We start from the raw sequence: 19,405 nt of genomic DNA on the forward strand, positions 1-19,405 counted from the left end.
TAATTGGGCACACTTGTCTGCAGGGGGGCCTGGGACATGTAGCTTTTTTTTTTTTTTTTTAAGCTAGGCACAATATACTCCCAGTAATACAGAGAAAATAGAGAGACAGCTACCATGTTTCCCCCAAAATAAGACCTAGCCTAACCATCAGCTCTAATGCGTCTTTTGGAACAAAAATTAATATAAGACCCAGTATTATATTATATTATATTATATTACATTATATTATATTAATTACCGGGTCTTATATTAAAGTAAGACCAGGTCTTATATTAATTTTTACTCCAAAAGACACAGTAGAGCTGATGGTCCAGCTAGGTCTTATTTTCAGGGAAACACGGTAGCACCTCCAGAACCTGAGTCTGTATCCCAGCTCCACCATTTACTAGACCTGGAACCATGGGCAAATCAGTTCACTGCTTTTGGACTCCATTTTCTCATCTGTAAAGTGGAAACAGAGATTCCTCCCTGCATATTCCATAGATTGTCATGTGGACTGAATGAGTTCCTGTATTTGAAAGTGCATCTTTCATGGTCAACTATGAAGTACTGGATACGTGTAAGTACTTATTGTTATTGGGAGACTGCCCACTTTCCCATTTTGCTCCCCCCCCCCCCATTCTTGTCTCTGTTCTCCAGGCTGCCTCTTATGGTTCTATTCTTCAAAGCCTTACTCCAAGAATGTTGTAAACCAGGAAAATGATCTGGGAGAGTAGAATGTGTAACCCCCTTTTAGAAATTTTTGTAGTTCAGTTGAGAATTCTGGAAGACCCAAACAGGTGCATCTCTAACAGTGGAATTTCAAAACCCACAGCAAGTCTGTGTATAGGAGAGCCGGTTTTCAGGGATGCCTTCCAAGAGTGTCTCAGATCATATCACTGCCTTCTCATCTTGCCCTGTTGCTCTGCATGAGAAGATAACACCCCTCATCTTCACAGCCTTCACAGCATCTGTTCAGAGTTGAGTAGTTTCTCTACTTGTCATTTTTTCATCATTCTCAAAAAGCTCTGGCAGGAGAAATCTCCGAGGATAGAAATAATTAGCAGGAGTAAAGGGATTAGTGTGCATTGGGTCTGCCTCTCTTCTGAAATGAAGCTTCCCCCCCTCTAGTAAGGGAGAACCAGAAAATCCTTGTCAATTTTATACACATATGTTTTGTTAGTCTGACGGTAGGGATGGAGATGTTGTTAATTTCACACCAGAAAAACGCCAAAGAAGGTTTACAGCGGGAGGGGCTGGAGGGAGGAGTGCCTAGAACTTGGGGGTCAGGGCTGGTGGTGGCAGCCATCAGAATGACATCAAACACTCATCTGACAAGTAGATTTTCCCAAGCATGTTCACAGCAGCTAGCTCCTTTTAGCCTCAGTACAGCTGTGGGCAGACCGTGGGTGGGCAAGTCATGAAACCCAGTTGTTCTGACCTCAAACACCATCCCAGTGTTTCCCAGCCCTGGTGGCACACTGGAATCCCCTGGAGAGTATACTCCCTCCAGAAGATCTTGAATCAGCGTGGAGTGATGGTCTCTGAGGATCAATGTTTGCAAAGCTCCCCCAGTGAGTCTGATGGGTGTTCAGCGTCTTGCCGTTGGGAAATTAGGGGTATGAGCAGCACTGGTGGGTAGAGCCCCTGAAAGTCCCACAGCGAGGGGTTTCTTCTCTGAATTTCTGGTGAGGGGAGAAGACAGAAAACCTGGGTTCTAGTCCCAGCTCTACCATGTATTAGTCCTCTCGCCTCTCGGAGACTGCTCCATCTATAACAGTGAAATAAAAATCCCTTCAAGTGGGGATATCTCCAAAAGGGATAAAGTATGGGAGACACTTAGGAAACACAGCATCTTGCGCATTTTAGTTGCTGGAGTCATTTTTCTGACCCCTCAGCTGAGCCTGAGGGATTAATACGGGCATAGTTTCATTGCACTTCACTTTATTGTGCTTCACAGATTTTGTGTTTTTTACAAAGTGAAGGTTTGTGGCAACCCTGCCTTGAACAAGTCTATCGGCTCCACTTTTCCAACATCATGTTCTCACTTCGTGTCTCTCTGGTACACTTGGTAATTCTCACAATATTTCAAATTTTTCATTATTGCTATATTTGTGAGGGTGATGTGTGATCGGTGATCTTTGATGTTACTATTGTAATTGTTTTGGGGCACCACTAAATGCACCCATGTAAGGTGGCAAACTTAATCAAGGTGGCTTTGTGTGTGTTCTGATTGCTCCACCAACCGGCGTTTCCCTCATGTCTGTCCTTCTCCTCAGGTCTCCCTATTCCCTGAGACACAGCATTGAAACTAGGCCATTTTAATAACCTGCGATGGCCCCTAAGTGTTCAAGTGAAAGGAAGAGTTGCATGTGTCTGTCTTTAAATCAAAAGTTAGAAATGGTTAAGTTTACTGAGGAAGGCATGTCAAAAGCTGAGACAGGCTGAAAGCTAGGCTTCTTACACCAAAGAGTGAGCCAAGTTGTGAATGCAAAGGAAAAGTTCTTGAAGGAAACTAAAGGTGCTATTCCAGTGAATGATCAGAAAGAAAAACAGCCTTATTGCTGATGCGGAGAAGGTTTTAGTAGTCTAGATGGAAGGTCAAACCAGCCACGACATTGCAATTAAGCCAAAGCCCAATCCAGAGCAAGGCCCTAACGCTCTTCAAGTCTATGAAACCTGAGAGAGGTGAGGAAGGTGCAGAAGAAAAGTCTGAAGCTAGCAGAGGTTGGTTCGTGAGGTTTAAGGAAAGATGCTATCTCCATAACATAAACATGCAAAGTACTGATGGAGAAGCTGTAGCAAGTTATCTAGAAAATCTAGCTAAGATAATTAATGAAGGTGGCTGCACTAAAAAAAAAACAGATTTTTCAATGTAGACAAAACAGCCTTCTACTGGCCGATGCCACCTAGGACTTTCATAGCTAGCGAGAAGTCAATGCCTGGCCTCAAAGTTTCAAAGGACAGGCTGACTCTCTTGTTAGGGGCTAATGCAGCTGGTGACTTTAAGTTGAAGCCAATGCTCATTTACCATTCTGCAAATCCCAGGGCCCTTAAGAATTATTCTAAGTTTACTCTATAAAGCCTGTGCTCTATAAATGGAACAAAAAGCCTAGATGACAGCACCTGTGTTTACACAATGGTTCACTGAATATTTTAAGCCTGCTGTTAAGAAATACTGCTCAGAAAAAAAGATTCTTTTCAAAATATTACTGTTTCTTGACAATGCGCCTGGTCACCCCAGTGCTCTGATGGAGATGTACGAGAAGATTAACATTGTTTTCATGCTGCTAACACAGCATCTATTCTGCAGTCCATGGATCAAGGAGTAATTTTGACTTTCAAGTTTTATTATTTAAGAAATCCATTTCATAAGGCTATAGGTGTGATAGTGATTCCTCTAATCTATCTGGGCAAAGTAAATGGAAAATCTTCTGAAAACTATTCACCATTCCAGATGCCATTAAGTAAGAACATTTGTGAATCATGGGAAGAGGTCAAAATATCAACATTAACAGGAGTTCGGAAGAAGTTAATTCCAACCCTCATGGATAACTGAGGGGTCCAAGACTTTAGTGGAGGGAGAAACTGCAGATATGGTGGGAATAGCAAGAGAACTAGAATTAGAAGTGGAGCCTGAAGATGTGACTGAATTGCTGCAATCTCATGATAAAACTTTAATGAATGAGGAGTGCTCCTTACGGATGAGCAAAGAAAGTGGTTTCTTGAGATGAAATCTACTCCTGCTGAAGATGCCGTGAAGATTGTTAAAAGGACAACCATGGATTTAGGATATTATATAAACTTAGTTGCTAAAGCAGCGGTGGGGTTTGAGAGGATTGACTCCGATTTTGAAAGAACTACTGTGGGTAAAAGGGTATCAAAACATTTCATGCTACAAAGAAATCATTCATGAAAGGAAGAGTCAGTCAATATGACAAACTTCATTGTTGTTTTAAGACATTTCCTCAGCCACCCAACCTTCAGCAACCAGCACCCTAATCAATCAACGGTCATTAACAATGAGGGAAGGCCCTCCACCAGCAAAAAGATTGTAATCCCCTGAAAGCTCAGATGATGGTTAGCATTTTTTAGCAATAAAGTATTTTTTAATTAAGTGTGTACATTTTTAGATATGATGTTATTGAACCATCAGTATACTACAGTATAGTAAAAACATAACATTATGTGCGCTGGAAAACCAAAAACAATGAATGTGACTCGCTTTATTGTAATACTCGCTTTTTTGTGGTGGGCTGGAACCGAACCCACAGTTTCTCCAAGGTGTACCTGTACAAGGAGGATGGAATCAGGGGTGCCACACAGTAGTTTTTGTTTTCTCCCTGTACTTTACGTCTTGGAGCCTCAGGCTTCTCATCTGCAGAATGGGGTTAATAATAACTGTCCTGCCTGCCTCACAAGGTTGTCGTGAAATGGAAGATGATGTCAAGCATAAAAGAAGGGCATTTTCTAGTAGCAGAGATCTGACTACAATGGGTTAACCAAATGGAGGGTTGGTTTGTGGCATGTGATGCAGTTCCCCATGGAGGTAGTTCAGGGCTGGTATGGGAGCACAGCGGAGGACTTCAGGGTCTAAGGCTACCTTCTGCAGTTCAGTTGCACAATCTTTGATGTGTGGCTTCCTGCTTCTGTGCTTGTTGACACTTCCACCTGGGACCTTCTCTGGGATGCCCAGCCCATAGTCAGGACAGGCCAAAGTGCAGGGGGCTTGTCCCCAGAAGCAACCCCAACCTATAACACAGCGAGTTGGAAGGTTAATACTCCAAATTCCTCCCCTTGGGGGAGCAGAGAGGAGGACAACTGAGTCATGTTCTGTGCTTGTCTCACACAGGATCCCAGGAGAATTGAACCCTCGTTGCCCACAGTTGGTGACTTGCTTAGCGAAACACCCTGCATGGACTCCCTTTCCCATTCCCTTACCAGAGCGTCCTGGGACTACCTCCCAAATAAACTACTGGTACTGGAATCCTTGTCTCAGGGTGTACTTCTGGGGACCCAAACCCAAACAGGCACCATCCTCCTGCATGAGTCAGCCCCTTTAGAGAGCCCCCCAAAAGTCTCACCCAGTGACTTCTGCTTCTGTCATTGTATTTCCTCCAACCTGCAGAGGAGGCTGAGAAAGGTAGTTGTTTGTTCAGGCACCTTGCCTCGCCAGATAAAATCAGGGCTCTGCTTGGAAGTTAGGAGAGGAGAACGACGGGGAGGTATGCAACTGCCACCAAGCTGTGGCGGAAGCAGTGTTTCTTGGCACCTGCCCACACAGTCCCAGAACCCAATAGCTGGCCTGTAGCTGAGGCCAGCCTGGGAAGGAAGATAATCCAGGCTGCTTTTCTGTCTCACTGTCAGTGCTCTGTTCTCATCTCTGGAGACACTGAGACATGGAAAAGACAAGAGGGGTGTGTTAGTTCTTGCCAATTAAGCCTATGGTCTGGCATGTGTGTGTGTGACGAGACTGGGCACCCTGTGAGTGACAGAAGGGTTCAGGACATGAAGTCAAATTAATGCCCATCATCTTCAAAGTCTCAGAGGTGGGGGACGGGGGTTGAGCGAGCAGAATCACGCAAAACCACAGACTGATGTGCCAGCCCAGGGTGAAAGCTGGGCCACGGAGATGTGCAATATGGATGAACGAGCTCATTAACTATTTACAAAGGAGAGCTATTTCTAGCTGGGGTGGGCTGCAAAGATGGGCTCCAACTTGTTCTGTGGCTGTGGGGCTGATGCTGTGGGGGAGAGTACAGATCCAGATGTGGAATCTTCTATTAAATGGTAAAGAAGATAAGTGGTCAGAAATTAAACATCACAGGCAACTATTAAACACTTAACCTTCTAACTAGGTAATTAGCTAGTGATAATACTAAGTTAAGGGGCTTTGTAGTTTAGTGATTAGCCACCTAAAAGGTTAAAATGGGAATGAATTGCTTGATGAACTTTATCCACTTGAGCTTTTTCATGAGTTAACTGAAGTGAATTCACATGCCCAGGTTAGAGTGGGCGGGGGGATATATTCTGGGTTGGGGGGCTTCTGGGCACCAGTGGAGTGGGATGTAAGCTGTATCCTGGGGTGCAGGTGGGATTTGGAAAGAAGCAGGGAGAGGTCGATCTTTCAGGTGGAAACTGTGAAGACAGAGGCAGAGGCAGCCATGACCGGGCCTGGTCACGGACCTGTGTGGGCCCCTGGTATATTCGTCAGCTGTTGCCACAATAATGCTACGTGACAAACAACCTCAAAGTCCAGGTGGCTCACAACCACTAATATTTCATCTTCTTACTTGTGGCTCTGCAGGTTGGCTGGAGTTCAACTGGTCTCAGCTTGGCCGGCCTGGGCTGAGCTCCAGGCTCCACGTTTGGTTTAGACCTTCTCTGTATATCTCATTCTGGAGCGTAAGCCGAAGGGCAGTGGTTGTACAGAGTACGCTCTTCTTACGGTGATAGCAGACATGTAAAAGGGCGAGCCCTGCTGGAAAGGCCAATATCAGGCCTCTGCGAAATCACATGGGCCCAAGTAAGGGATATGGCCAAACCCAGAAGCAAGGGGAAGGGCATACACTTCACCCACCATCAGGCCACAGCAAGGCTATGGAAGTACCATTTTATTACCGGGGAGTGAAGAAGCAGGACCAACAACTCAGTCCCCCACATCTGGTGTACCTAATGGAAAAGGCTGTCTCTAGGGCAATGGTTCAGATCTGATCAGAGTTACCTGGCGGACTCGTTAGCACACACACGCAGGGACCTACTCCCCTGAGTTTCTGACTCAGTCTGTCTGGAGTGTGGTCTGAGAATCTGCAGTTCTCATCAGTGAGCAGATGCTGTCAGTCTGGGGACCACACTTTGAGAACCTCTGGTCTAGGGAAATAATAGAAGGTTTGTTCAGAGAGGATGGGAGAGGGCAACCTGTACCCTTGAATGTTACACAAAATAGCTATATTTCCTGAGCCCTGGCTACATTCCTGTCATTGTTCTAAAAACATGCTGTGTGTTCTCATGGTTGGTAAGCCAACCCTCTGAGGTGTGGTATTGACACCTGACAGTGGAAGATGCTCATCCACAAGTGCTGAGGTGACTTCTGAGGTCCCACAGCTTGGAGGTGGTGCGACTGGAGCTCGTAGCAGGTGCTCTGTCCTGACTTCAGGCTTTCTCCTGTTGGCAGTGGGAAGTCAAGGTCAAGTTCTGAGGGGTAGCATGTTCTGTGGAGGAGAAAACTCTGGATTTGGAAATGGATGGTCTGGGCACAAACCGCACTTTGACTTCTGGTAGCTAGATTTTCATTTATTCAATCAACAAATATGTATGGAGTGTCTGCTTTGGAGTAGACGCTAATCAAGACCCTAGGGTTAGAACGAGACAGGCAAAGTCCTGGCCTTCAAGGAGCTTACATTCTTATGGGAGAGAGGGACAGTCATTTTTAAATATACACTAGGAATAAAAACGATTAATGTAAGGAGACAGAGACTGAGGCGTTACTGATTTATATGGATGGTCAAGGACGGCCCCTCTAAGGAGTAACGTTGGAGCAGAGACCTGAATGGAGTGAAAGAGAGAACCAGGTGGGGGAAACAACACGAGCAAAGGTCCCGGGGCAGGAACAATCTGGTCATGTTGGAGAAGCAGCAAGGAACCCAGTGCATCTGGAGGAAAAGTAACAGTAAATGAGGGTAGAGGACAGGACAAGGCTGGATTATGTGGGGCCTTGTGGGCCATGATGAGGCCTTGCCTTTATCCTCAATGAGATGGGAGCCATTTGGGGATTGAACACAGGCAAATGGCATGATATGATTAAAAAGGAAGACTCTGGCTGCTGGGTGGAGAATAGACTACAGGGGGCCAGGGGTGGAAGAAGGGAGACAAATTACAGGATGGTTGTAGGGGTCTTAGCTATGTCTTGAGAGCTTCCTACCCCTTACTGTTCACATCCATAAAATGGGAGAAGGACCCCTTCCATCTTTTCCTCTCAGGCTTGTTACGAGGACAGAAGGAGATGAGGTTGGGGGCATGTGAGTGAGCAGGAAATTCTCAGGTACGGAACAAAGCAGCATGTTGTGATGGTTTTTCTGTCAGAATTCTTGGGTCTACACCTGCCTGGCCCAAGAAACAGCCCACAGCCTCTAGGGAAGAGGAGATCCAATCTCCCTCTCCAGAGCAGAATATCTCACCCATCTGCCCCAGCTGCTCAGTCAGCAACCCCCACCCTCTCTGCCTCAAGTCTTCTTACTCCAACAGGGAGTGATTATTTATATTCTTGTTTAATGAGCTCATTAAACATGTGCTGCAGGAGTTCTGAGAATAAATCTCCTTCTCTAGTGGCTCTTAAGTGTGTTTGACTGGTGCCTGGCTGCAGCAAGAGAGGTGACAGCTGTGGGTACGAAGGTGGCCAGTGGTCAGGGGCTTGGTGAACTATGGTCTTTCTCCTGGGATGTGTGAAGACAGGGCAGAAGGCTGTCCAGGTCCTGGTGTGGAGGCAGGGTCTAAGGAGCTGAGATGGTGGCAGCAGCCAGCATTGAACACCAGAGATTTGTATTGCCCATTAAAATGCCACTGTGAGCCAGTGCCAAGGGCTGCTTCTCGAGGTGGCTTTGCTCTCCTCCCCCAAGCTTTGATTGTCACTCAAAAAAACTTTGAGTGGGACAGGGAGGCTTTGAAAATTCCCTGGTCAGGTAGGTAACATTCCTTTCCCTCAGGCAGGGGGCTGGAAGGATGGTTCTGTCATGCAGCAAAAGTTGCGTGGGTGATGGCTGCCTCCTTGATGCTGGGAAAGCACAGGTGCCCAGGTTCAGACCCAAACCCCAGTCTCCCCCATGCTGCCTTGAGTGGGCGCAGGAATAAGATGCCATCCAAAAATGCTTCCTTCACAGATCAGAGGGCCTGAAATTCTACCATTAGAGATGCGTTTCTTTGCATATGTCATGGGTGGAAACCAGGGAGATACTGAAGTGGTTTCCTCTGGAACAGTCCAACAGACGATATGGACAGGATGGAGGGCATAGTGGCGCTCCCAGCAGCAGGAGGGGTGAGGGGATCAGGAAGGGGTCATAAGGCAACATGAAAGCCCAATTCCCCTGTGTCTATATATTGCAAAGGGCTTAAGAGAGTTCAGGGATAGGGAGGGAAAACCAAAGTCTTGGGACCAGGTTAGTTATTCATTCATCACAATTCTCTTGGACTCTGTTCTTCCATCTCTAAAATGGGACGAGTTATTGCTACTCTCCTAGATTGAAAAAGGTCCAGAGTGAGAAAGGGACAGTTCACGGTCACCCAGGTCAGTCCTCTCCTTTCTCTGTGAATCCTTATGCCCACATACTTCTCACCCATCACACCTACTCCTACAACACCTGGAATGTTGACTGGCCCCAAGTGGGGATAATTTCCAGACATGAAAAACTTGCCCCTCCTTTTTTTCAAGAGCCCACACCATGTTGGGAGCTCTGGTTAAAAAGGTTTCCTTATGACAGACCTCACATCCGTCGCCCTCCCCCTCCTTCTCTTAGATTCTACCTTCATCCTCATCAGGAAGGAAACAAATTCTTCTTCCATAATATGTCCATTTAATTTTTGCAGATAATTCTCATGGCTCACCTAATGCTATTTTTTTTTTTTTTTACAGATTCAACTTCCTCCCTTCCTTCCTCTGTTCTTGACCTTTCACCTTTAGTCATTCAAGAAGTGTTTATTTTATGCTTATAATGTCAGGATTGGGCCACTCACTAGGAAGATGGCCATGAACAGGACACTCTTGGTCTCCTGCGGCTCACATGTCCCAGAAAGGCAGACATTAAAGGGCTATGTGCTTGAGTAGTGACTGATTCGGTTACTGCAGCTGTGATAGTGCTGTGTGTGGTTCTATGGGAGCAGATCCTGGGGCACTGACCTAGGCCGGGAAGGTCAGGGACGTCTTGCTGGAGGAAATGGCTTAGAAGATCAAGCAGGAGCTCAGTCAGTGAGGAGACATGGGAGCAGTGCACATCCAGGGCCGCCATGTTTGTCTCTGGAGCAGGAAGGGGTGTGTTCTGTGCTACATCTGCTGGTCCCTTGCCTCAGATGTGAGCCAGGCTGTGCCATCCTTCTGCATGGTTAGGGTCCATCAGCAGGCAGTATGCTGGATGTGGCCTGGATAGAGCAAAATGGACTGAGACACTCCCTCCTGGATCGAGGGTGCCCCTTATCCGAAGCCCTCTCTGCCCTCCTTTGTCTCAAGTCCTATACAGACAGGGTGCGCCTAACAAAGCCACTCCCCTCACAGTGTTCTGAGGCCATCATGTCCCCTCCTCCCTAGGCTATTTCCAAGATGAAGTGGCCCAGGGCTTCGTGGCAGCTTTGTGGGTATGTAGGGGTTATGTCTGAAATTAGTGTTTGGATGTCACAACAAACCAGCCTGGGATCCAGGCCTTTAGTTCAAGCCTGCTTACTGTTTTCTGATCTGTCACATCACATTTTAAAAACTTACTTGTCTCATTTTAGACGTGTTTTTATGTGGCAAGTCATCTGCTATCTTTGGTTGGAAGGAAGTGAATTATAAATCACAAAACCAATTGATGGAAATTAGGTCAAAAGTGCCAAGTGTTTTCTTCTTCGGGAATGATAATGGTACTAAGAGCCAACCTTTCTGAGAAGTTATTACGTACCAGATACTATGCTAAGCGGTTGCCATTTATTAGCTCATTTAATTCTCTCCACATCCTGATGAAGAAGGTGCTGTTATTATCTTGATTTCATGGATGAGAAAACTAAGGCACAAAGTGGTTAAGAGGCTTGCCCGAGGTGTTCTGGCTCCAGGGCCTGCCCCATGGCACCTGGATAACATACAGCTAGCATCTGAGTGATTGCTATTTGCTTACCACTGCACTGAGCGTGCACACAACCCCTGGGAGGCAGCTGCTACTATTATGCCCTCTTCACAGGGAAGGAATCTCTGGGATGAGAGACGTTAGGTAAGATGCCCAATGTCCCCCAGCTTGGGAGTGGCAGAGCCAGCATTCGAACCCAGGCCTGCTGTGCTCCAGCCAACGCCCGATCACTCTTCTTCCCAGGACGTGAGCTGGGATGGAGAGCAATGAGATGGCTACCTTGGGGTCACATTTGGTGTGTTCAAAATAGAGGCCAGTGACCCCATTTCCCTTCTAGGCTGTCCCCTTTCCAGCCTGACTAATCTATTCAGAAAACCAGACCATCAGCCCATTGTCACTCAGAACCACCATGAGGAAAGAGGGCAAGTGTGAACCAGACCAAACCATCCCACCCACCCACATGTATGGAGGAAACAGGTGGGTGCAGCAGGGAGGCTCTGGGTTAGACAAGTGGAAGAACTTCCAGGTCCTGCTGGTAATTAATGTCTGACAAGCAAAGCCACTGGCTTCTTTGAAAGCAGAGGTGGCCTCTCAGCTGCCTAAAGGACCTGGAGGACTCCTTCTGAGGCAGGCGGGCTGATGCCTGCCTCTTGTCCCTTCTCCATGCTGAGAAAACTGATGACCGTGCCCTGGGGCATTCTAATTTATAAATTGCCACTGAACCATGGCTGTTTGGTCTCCCCATTGCTGCTTTCTCCCAGGACTGAAATGGAACCCGGGTCATAGTGCAGCCCTAGTGATGGGGTGTGCTCAGGGGAGAGGGAGATTTATGGCCTGGTCTCTGCCCTCAATGAGCCATCATCCCCCAGGGCCACTGTGACCACTGCCTCTCTGGCTGCGTAAAGCCTAGGCCCAGAGCCGAGGGGCAGACAGGCATGCAGAGCTGGAGGATGGCGCCATGAATCTCTGACAGCCATGGGGCTCCCTGGCTCCTGGATGTCCAGTGCAGGGAACAGCCGATAGATCACAGCTGGGCTGTTGACCTTGAATCTTAAGCAAAGTGAAGAATAAAAGGTCATATTTATTCCATCAGAGCCATGGAAGCCATGAAATATCGGAGTGTGAATAAAGACAGTGGTAAATCACTCACCACTCTTGGGAACTTGGCTGATCTGTCATCCAGCCCTGTCACCCACTGGGCCAGCTGGGGATGAGTGTGCTCAGAGATGGAGAAAAAGAAGAGATGGGGGACCATAGGGGACCCCAACAGTGCTCTCTCTGGAATGTAGCAATGGTGACTGAGATTCATAGGTTCCTAGAATGTGGGATGTCCCTCACCTTAAATGTCACTCTTTCAATGAGGTAACCCCTGGTCACTCCACTTAGAGCTGAGCCTGCCCTCCCTACCCACTAACACTTTCGCCTTCTCTTAACGTGTGAGGCTTTTTGTTTCTTCCATAGCACACTCCACTTTCTAATTAATTATTTCTAAGTAATTTACTAATTGTGTTGATCATTTACTATCTGCCCTCTCCCCACCCAGAAGGTCAACTCATGGGGCAGGGACTTGTGTCTTGTGGTCATGGCCGTATCCCCAGTGCCTGGCACAAAACAGGGATGATGGACAAGACTGGAAAGACCTTAGCAATGGATGAATCCCAACCCCGCACCAGGGCAGAGCGCAGCTCCAGATAGGACATGGGACTTGCCCTGGGTCAGACCGTCTGTTGGGGGCTGCAGAGCTGGGAGAAGAATCCAGGCTCCCAAGTGTCGAGCCAGAGCTAGGGTCCTGCATAGTCTGAGCTGCAATCACACCCATCAGAGAATGTGCTTCTCGGTCAAGGTCACATTCCATTAACTACCTACAGGATCAGGAAGCTATGCAGCCCGGGGTGGGACAGGTTGGGGGCTTGCTTGCTTCCTCCCTTGATTAAAAAAAAGAAAAAAAAAGTAATAAATTTCTTGATAACCAACTTCCTAATCCAAAGGGGGTCCAAAAATATGGTATCCATGACTGTGGAAGGTTAGGGAATTTTCCTTTCTGGAATTGTAAGGGCTGGGGTGGGAGTGAGGTGAGAATGGTTTGTGAGGCACCTTCACCCCCTCTGACCACCAACGTGCTAGGGTCTTCGTATGAACCACTCATTTAATTCTCACTCCCAAGCCGTGATGGAGCATAGTAGCGATCGCTAACATTTACTGAACTATGTGCCAAGCACCGTTCTTGGTGCTTTCAGGTGTGTTCATTCATTTAATCTGCCCAACCACTCTATGAGGTGGATAGCTTCTGTTATCATCCCCGTGTTACAAAAGAGGAACCACAGGCAAATATGCCATAAAATAAATGCTACTCTTCTGGGTGCTTGGGATGCATCAGTGAACAAAACAACTGGAGATCCTTATCGTCATGGGAGAAACAGGCAACAGGCACAATAAATGAGTAAATTACATAAGTGTGGAGAGGTAACATGTGCTATGCAAACAGAGAAATAGCAGAGCAGGGTCAGGGGCTTGGGGTGGTAGGCAAATCGCAATATTAAATATGGGGGCTGGGCAGGCCTCACTGAGAAGGGGAGTCTTGGCAAAGGCTTGGTGGAGGTAAGCCGAGCAGAGCTCTGCTGGAAGGGCATTCCAGGCAGAGGGAACAGCAAGGGCGAGGCCCCAAGGCTGGAGCACATCTAAGGAGCAACAAGGGGCCAGGGTGGCCTCAGCAGAGAAAGCAAGGGGCAGAGGCTAGGAGATGGGGCAGAGAGGTCGTGGGGCCAGGTTAAGGAGCCTTGCAGGCCCCTGCAAGGACGTTTTCTCCAATGCACTGACTCATCCCAACGCTCATCTCATTTCAGTGCTCACATACTCTCACAGCCTCCAGCCAACACCCTCCTCTCGTCTCTGCTCACACACCAGGGGTGCTTCTGCACGAGCCAATAGACACACACACTCACACTCACACACTGTGCAATGGGTGTGCACATACACCCGCCAATGGACACACATTCATCCTCACAGTGGCCAACAGACACACATTCATTCTCACACACACACTGGCCAGTGGACCCTCCACCCCCCCACCCCACACACACTAACCAATGGGCATTCATACTCACAAACTGGCCAATGGGCACTCACACAGCTTCCCCAGCTGGGCTTCACCCTCCACCCCACCTGTGTGTAGGGGAGGGGCAGGAGTGGTCCTCATTAGCCTTGCTCCATCTGCAGCCCAGCCGACCAGGAGAGGGAGGAGAGCAGGGCAGTTCCTGAGGCCTCAGATCCGTGCCCCCAAATAAACAGTGCTGGGGAGACTCCCAGAAAAGTAAAATACTATCAGAAAGTCTGTGATTTACTCACACTATTACTTCCATACTAAGAAGATCACAGACCCACGTGGCCAGCCTCCAGGAATGCTGAGGTGCATTTAGTGACCCCATTCTGTGTTCATTGTCCCCACAGGAGCTGGCTGCACCCAGGCTTGGAGAGAGGCTGGGAAGGGGGAGAATAGTAAAGCTGCTGTTTTTAGTTATTCCCAGTAAACACCAGGACAGTGCACCTCCAGGCCAGGCCAGCCTCACCTGAAAGCTCCTAACTAATGAGTAATTCCCATAGTGAACTTTACCCTCCCACTCAGCACAGAGACCCTGACCCCTAAGGGGACTTGCAAGTGCCCCCAGGTAGCTCATCTACTGCCACTGCAAGGGATCCCGCTGGGAGATTAGGGTGTTGCTGTTCTCTGTAGAAAAAAAAATGATGATGATTATAGATGATAGATAGGTAGACAGATAGATAGATGATAGATGATAGACAGGTGATAAAGTAGGTAAACATTCACTATAAGTCCTCACTTGATGGTATCAATAGGTTCTGCAACTTTAAGCGAAATGACAAATAATGAAACCAATTTTACCACAGGCTAATTGATATAAACAAGAGTTAAGTTCCTATGGCAGCTCATCAATATTGTAATGAAACAACGTTGAACAAAATGTTATTCGATGACCTTCTGTACGTATATGATTTGAGTATATATCCTATGCCAAGGCTTTGCATGCATTTCGTATTTCTAATCTTCTGGTGATTCTGCAAATTAGGTTTGCAAACTGCTTTTACAGACAAGAAGACTGAAATTCTGGGAGTTAAGTAACGGGGTAAAGCTCATGCAGCCAGTAAGTTGTGAGTCAGCATTTGAGTCCAGAGCCCAGGTCACTCTCGTGCCAAATCCTGTGGGCTCTTCGAGGTGGACCTGGTGTCCAAACTCCCACAACCTTTTGACAGCTGTGCCCTGCCTGCTGTCCTCCTGCCTTCCCTTTACTCCTGGAACTCTAGAATGTCAGAATTGGATATAGGAGCATAGAGAAGGAAAGTGACTTCCCCCAGGCCTCACAGCAAGTTCGTGACAGAGCTGGGCTTAGAGCCTTGTCCATTCAGCCTGGACCTGAGGACATTTGGTACGTGAGGACAGCGCTGCTCCCCCAACTCCTTCCTCTGGCTCTCACTTGGCTGGACAGAGTGGCCTCCCCAATGGCCACCTGATGTCTCCCACCAGAGGTCATTTCTCTCCCCACCCCCCGATTAATCCCTTCCTGATCCGCCTGCTTGGAGAGGCACTGTTGTCCAGGGAGGGTCAGCAGAAATGCAGCCCAGAGAAGTGCTGAGCAGGCGCTTCTTGCCCACTGCTTCTGTGCGTGAGGCAGCGGGCAGGACGGTGTCTGGCAGGCTATTTGGTCGTGAGTTCCAGCCTGTAGACGCGCAGCTTGGGGCAGCCCGAAAGGCAGTGCCAGTCACTCGTTCATGTGTGGGTGCTGAGTGGCCCTACTCGGAAAAATGACAGCTCACCTTTGTGAATAATGCTTTACCCTTCATAGTGTGCCCAAGAAGACTCCTCTTCGTAGGTTTTCCCCAAAATTCTCTGGGCTGGGTAGCAGTACGATCGTTCCCATCTGACAGATGAGGAAACTGATATTCAGAGGACTAATATCTCTGTTCAAAATTGCTCGGCTAGCAGATAGTGGGCCTGGATCCGACCCTGATAGTCAGACACCAAATCAAACATCCTCCTGGCTGTTTTTTTATTGTACAAACATATCCTGAGCACTGTACTCAGTGTTGAACAAATGCCATCATATTTAGTTTTCACAATGATGATACATGATCAATATCAACCTATTTTGCAGGCAAGAAAACTGAGTGAGGCTCAGAGACATGAAGTGATTTACCTGCATTGCACAGTCAGTAACCTTTTCTCACCACAGCACAAATTCAACCTGGGGGTTGATACCATTCATTTTCAAGGTGTTTCTGGTTTGATAGAGGGAGGAGATTATAATTAGGGGAAAGGCAGGTCCCCAGAACCAAACCATGAAATGACTGAGGATTTCATTTCATCCTTATTTCTTCTATCATGGGTCATTATTGACTCTGCCGTTGACATTGAAACAAAACCTAGTGTTTACTGTTCTCTCATTTATTGCCAAGCATTGTGCCAAGCATTCAACACACTTTACCTCATTTAATCCTGACAATAGCCTGACAAAGGGTTGAATACTCTGTCTCAGGTCATACAGCTAAACATGGGCAGAGTGGGATTTGAACCCAGGCCCAGCTGATACCACAGCAGATTCTGTGAACCACCAGCTTTATCTTCCGTAGCTCTTTGCCCACGCATTTGATTTGTTCCAAGTTCTGCTCTGCAGCTGCTCTGTTCTTCAACCATCGGGACAGGTGTAGAAGAGCAGACAGATGGCCAGGGGGCCACCCTACCCCACGTGAGTCCTTCCCGAAATGCTGCCTACTGTCCCAAATCTGACAGAGCCAACCAAACCTATGGACAACAGAACCAAGAAGCCCCTGCTGATGGTGACTGCCGCCTGAGTGTGTATCAGCCACATTGAAATGACAGATGTGCTTTCCACAACCTCTGCTCTTCCTGCCCACCAGGCAGAATTTTCTTTGTGATAGCATTTTTTTTTTTGCCATTTTTTTTTATCGTGCTAAAATATACATAATATAAAATTTCTTATTTTAACCATCTTTGACTTTAACTATATAGTTCAGTAGCATTAACCACGTTCACACTGCTCTGTAGCATCACCACCGTCCATCTCAACTTTTTCATCATCCCAAACTGAAGCTCTGGACCCATTAAACACTAACTCCTACCCCCCGCCCCCAGCCCCCTTCTACTTTCTGTCTCTGTGAATTTGACCAATTATATGTGCCTCATATAAGCGGAAACGTGCAGTATTTGTACTTTTGTGTCTGGCTTATTTCACTTAGCATAATTTCCTCAGGTCTCCTCCGTGTGATAACATGTATCAGAATATGGAATTATAGAACATGGACTGTCTCATGAATTTATATGTCATCCTTGTGCAGGGGCCATGCAAATATTGTCTGTATTGTTCCCATTTTACTGTATGTGCAGCCAGAGCTCTGTGAGAGCGTTTATTTTTTCAATTACAGTTGACATTCAATATTATTTTATATCAGTTTCAGGGGTACAGCGTAGCGCTTAGACATTTATGTAATTTACAAAGCAAACACCCCCCCATAAGTCTAGTAACCACTTGGCACCATATATAATCATTACAATATTATTGACTATATTCCCTAGGCTGTACTTTACCTCCCCATGACTGTTTTGTAACTACCAATTTGTACTTCTTAATCCTTTCACCTTTTTCACCAAGCCCCCCGACTCTCGCGTCCCTCTGGGAACCATCAATTTGTTCTTTGTATCTGTGAGTCCATTTCTGTTTTGTTTGTTCATTTATTTTGTTCTTTAGATTCCACATATATATGAGATTATATGATATTTGTCTCTTTGTGTCTGATTTTTTTCACTAATATGATCCTCTAGGTCCATCCATGTTGTTGCAAATGGTAAGATTTCATTCCTTTTTACGGTCAAGTAATATTCCATGTATATACCTTGTTTCCCCGAAAATAAGACTGGGTCTTATATTAAGTTTTGCTCCATTAGTGCTTATTTTCAGGGGATATCGTATCTTTTCATGTACAACAATCTGCATTTATTCAATTATAATCATGTCATCTTCTTCTGGAATATCGTCATAATGTACTAAATGCGTCCATCTGGCTGAGATCTTAACTGGGGCTTTTTTGGGGGGTAGATCTTATTTTCAGGGAAACACGGTCTGTACCACCTCTTATTTGTCTAATCAATTTTTGATGGGCACTTAGGTTGCTTGTATACCTTGGCTATTGTAAATAACACTGCAATGAACATAGGGATGCATATATCTTTATAAATTACTGTTTTGGATTTCTTCGTATAAATACCCAGAAGTGAAATTGCTAGGTCATAAGGTAGTTCTATTTTAATTGTTTGAGGAACCTCTATACTGTTTTCCATAGTGGCTGCACCAATTTGCAATCCCACCAACAGTGCACGAGGGTTCCTTTTTCTCTACATCCTCGCCAACACTTGTTGTTTTTGACTTATTGATGATAGCCATTCTGACAGGAGTGAGGTCATATCTCATTGTGTTTTTTATTTGCATTTCTCTGATGACTAATGACGTTGAACATCTTTTCGTATGGTTATTGGCCACTTGTTTGTCCTCTTTGGAGAAATGTGTATTTAAGTCCTCTGCTCATTTTTTAATTGGATTGTTTATTTGTTTGTTGGTTGGTGTTGAGTTGTATGAGTTCTTTATAAATTTTGGATATTAACCCCTTATAAGATATATCATTGGCAAATATCGTCTCCCATTCAGTAGTTCGTCTTTTCATTTGTTGATGGTTTCCTTTGCTGTGCAAAAACTTTTTAGTGGATGCAGTCTCATTTGTTTACTTTCTCTTTTGTTTCTCTTTCCCAAGGTGATACATCAGGAAAAAAAAAAAAAAATATTAAGAGCAATGTCAGATTTTGCTTCCTGTTTTCCTCTAGGAATTTTATGGTTTCAGATCTTACATTTAAGTCTTCAATCTGTTTTGAGTTTATTCTTGTATATGGTATAAAAAGGTGGTCTAGTTTCATTTTTTTTTTTTTTTTTTTGCCTGTATCTGTCCGGTTTTCCCAACACCGTTTACTGAATAGACTCTCTTTACCCCATTGTATATTTTTGCCTCCTTTGTCATAGTTAATTGACCATATAGACATGGGTTTATTTCTGGGCTCTCTAGTCTGTTCCATTGATCTGTGTGTCTGTTTTTTTGCCACTACTATGATGTTTTGATTACTATACCCTTGTAGTATAGTTTGATACCAGGTAGTGTGATACCTCCAGCTTTGTTTTTTTTTTTTCTCAAGATTGATGTGGCTATCCAAGATCTTTCGTGGTTTCATAATGGACATTTTAATGATGTTAATTCTTCCTATCCATGAGCACGGTGTATGTTTCCATTTATTTGTATCTTCTTCAATTTGTTTCTTCAATGTCTTATAATTATCCCCATACAGGTCTTCTACTTCTTTGGTTAAATTTATTCCTAGGTATTTTTTTTTTTTTTTGATGCAATTATAAATGGGATTGTTTTCTTAATTTCTCTTTCTGATAGTTTGTTATTGGGTGTATAAAAATGCAACCAATTTCTGATTATTATTTTGTATCCTGCTACGTTACTGAGTTCATTTATCAGTTCTAATAGTTTTTTTGTGGACTCTT

General features: G+C 45.8%; 1 protein-coding gene and 1 non-coding gene across 2 annotated transcripts in view; one reads left to right on the plus strand and one right to left on the minus strand.

Annotated features, from left to right (window-relative positions):
* Window positions 1-19,405, plus strand: part of LRFN2 (leucine rich repeat and fibronectin type III domain containing 2) — a 187,008-nt gene that overhangs the window by 148,225 nt on the left and 19,378 nt on the right. The gene's annotated exons all lie outside the window — the stretch shown is intronic.
* Window positions 17,106-17,208, minus strand: LOC141571937 (U6 spliceosomal RNA). The gene has a single exon (XR_012496979.1). It is a non-coding gene; the product is annotated as a U6 spliceosomal RNA (small nuclear RNA).

This window comes from Rhinolophus sinicus, linkage group LG05 (genome assembly GCF_036562045.2).
Source record: "Rhinolophus sinicus isolate RSC01 linkage group LG05, ASM3656204v1, whole genome shotgun sequence".
Lineage (NCBI taxonomy): Eukaryota > Metazoa > Chordata > Mammalia > Chiroptera > Rhinolophidae > Rhinolophus > Rhinolophus sinicus.